The following is a 2,749-nucleotide window of genomic DNA, read 5'->3' as shown; positions in this document are numbered from 1 at the left end:
CTGTTTTTTACTGCAAACAAGACAAACATCTAAAAGCATAATTACGACAAACGAGCCGTTTTTGACATTGACCGTGATTTCTTTTTGTGGCCGGTGAATGGGAGTACTAGGGGTATAACTTTGAGCATCAAAATCGATATTTTTACAACACTAAGAAGGCTCAACACACCATGAAACTTTGCTCGAAGTATTGCCTGGGTCTCTACACATGAACTCGAGCATTGAGAACATTGTTTGTGTACACAGAGTTTACTAAAAAGAAAGGTTTTGAACAACTCATTTTCACTGTTTGGGTTTCCGCTCATCTTGCCAATCAAGAGGTGTCCATGCAAGATCACACATGCCTTTTCCGGCTTTTGATTTTAGTATTGTTTCTTATTTGAGGCTCTTTTTTACAACTAGAAGGTTAATATTGTTTTTCACTTGCGACAAAACAACAAATTAGCCGTGCATTTATATGCTTTAGGAGCCATCCATCTTTACTCTCCTAACATTTGGAGATCAACACCTCTTGACTGGCAAGACGGCGGCGAGCGGAAACTCAAACAGTGAAAGTGAGTTGTTCAAAACCTTTCTTTTTAGTAAACTCTGTGTACACAAACAATGTTCTCAATGCTCGAGTTCATGTGTAGAGACCCAGGCGATACTTCGAGCAAAGTTTCATGGTGTGTTGAGCCTTCTTAGTGTTGTAAAAATATCGATTTTAATGCGCTCAAAGTTATACCCCTAGTACTCCCATTCACCGGCCACAAAAAGAAATCACGGTCAATGTCAAAAACGGCTCGTTTGTCGTAATTATGCTTTTAGATGTTTGTCTTGTTTGCAGTAAAAAACAGCCCAGGTTGCATTTTGGCAAGAGTTATCCTTTAAGCTAGCATTGAAGCACTATTACAGTATGTGTAAAAAAATGCATGTCATATTGTAGCTTTGTATTTGTTACAAGATATTAAACCATATCCATGTAGGTAAGTCTTTTTCTATGCACCTTTATGACAGCCACAACAAGAGCAGACCCAAAGTGGATCAACTGTTGATCCTCTTGTGGACCAACAACCTGAAGCAGAAAGTCAGACATCAGTGGATGAAGTGCCAACATTTGTATGTGTTACTGCCTTCTCTTCACTTAAAATTATTGAAATTTATTACTAATCTGCAACTGGGTTTGAAAAGATTCTTGCTTTTTTGTCTTTTACAGAATATTTCTGAGGTCCTAATGAACAGTGTAGAAGGCAAGGACATTTTGACCAGTCTTGAGAAGAATACGTTATCTTTAAATCAGCGAAGATGCATGGTCAGAATTCTAGTTTCACACCTAATGAGTCGCTTTGGAGAAAAGTATGTATGCATACTTTGTAATAAAAGTATAAATTTACATGCATTAATAAAAGTATAAATTACTGAGCTGTGTCTTTAAATAACAGTATTAAGCACTGTGTGACAGCTCACTCAAAAATAAAAAGTCTGTCATTAATTACTCACCCTCATGTTGTTCCAATCCCCTTAGACTTTTGTTCATCCTCTAAACACAGTTGAAGGTATATAAATTAAATCCAGAAGGGTTTTGCCCCTTCATTGACAGCCTGAGCAACTAACCTACAAAGGTAGTAAAAACATCATGGAAGTAGTTAACTACTTGGATGTTACTCCAATGGTCCAACTGTAATTTTCTAAGTGATGGAAATGTTTTTTGTGCGGCAAAAAATAAACACATACCATATTTTGGCTTTATTTAACATTGTCTTAACATCCTCTTTAATCTCCAACTTGCGTTCACAAAAGCTACTGCTGCTTATCTGGTCCTCAAGAACACCATGACACACCTCTCACAATTCATGCGTTGTGATTTTCTCTTGGACCAGAGATGTAGCAGCAGCTCTAGTGAATATGAGTTGAAGTGGAAGTTTGATAGTAGTTGATAATACCTATTATTTTTGTCCCATCACTTAAAAAAAAAATATGATTGAAACACTGGGGTAACATCTCCTAATTTGATATTTTTTCTACATTACTGGGCTTTCAAAGTGAAAATTGCTTGTGCTGACAATGGAGCAACAAAAAAATCTCTCTAATTTTATTAAAAACAAAAAAGATTTCAGGTGCAAAACCACGAAAGTGCATCATACCAATTTAGTCACTCCCAAACACATGCCCTAGACATGCCCATTTCCTGTTCCAGTGGCCCCTGTTGCATGTGTCGCCAGAAGTAGCCAAGCCTTGCTGAAAATTATTTAATGTCTGTACTGTAATGAGGCTTGACCTTCTCCTAAATACTTTCTATATATTGTTTCTAGCCCATCCTCTGAGAAAAAGATGTGTTTGGCTGTTTCTCTGGTTCAGCAGTATCCCTGTCTTAAAGACACTCAGGGTAAAGGCTATGTGAGTACAACTTTATTATTGCAATGTTTCTAAAGCTCTATACAATGTGTTTTTCATTATCTGTGCCTTTCCAAATAAAGTATTTAGTTTTGATACAGAATACAAACTAGAGTTGGCCGATAACCCTCTTTATCAGATCGTCTGGATCGCCAGCTTGTCAATCGGCGATACACAATATTATCGTGGGAAGGGGCATTTATTAGCTTATCATTTTTTTTCTTTTACCTACCTACTTATATTCTTCATTTTTTAAAGATGTATTTAATAATGACTTTATTTTACTTTGTCGGAAATTTTGCATGTTAAGGGTGATCGAGTTTAGAGGTCACGCACGTCCGCGTCTCAGAACGCAATGGCTGTCCACTAGGGGTGT

Source organism: Labeo rohita, unplaced genomic scaffold (assembly GCF_022985175.1).
Source record: "Labeo rohita strain BAU-BD-2019 unplaced genomic scaffold, IGBB_LRoh.1.0 scaffold_62, whole genome shotgun sequence".
NCBI lineage: Eukaryota > Metazoa > Chordata > Actinopteri > Cypriniformes > Cyprinidae > Labeo > Labeo rohita.
The sequence above is the reverse complement of the archived record's forward strand: the minus strand, read 5'-3'. Positions refer to the sequence as shown.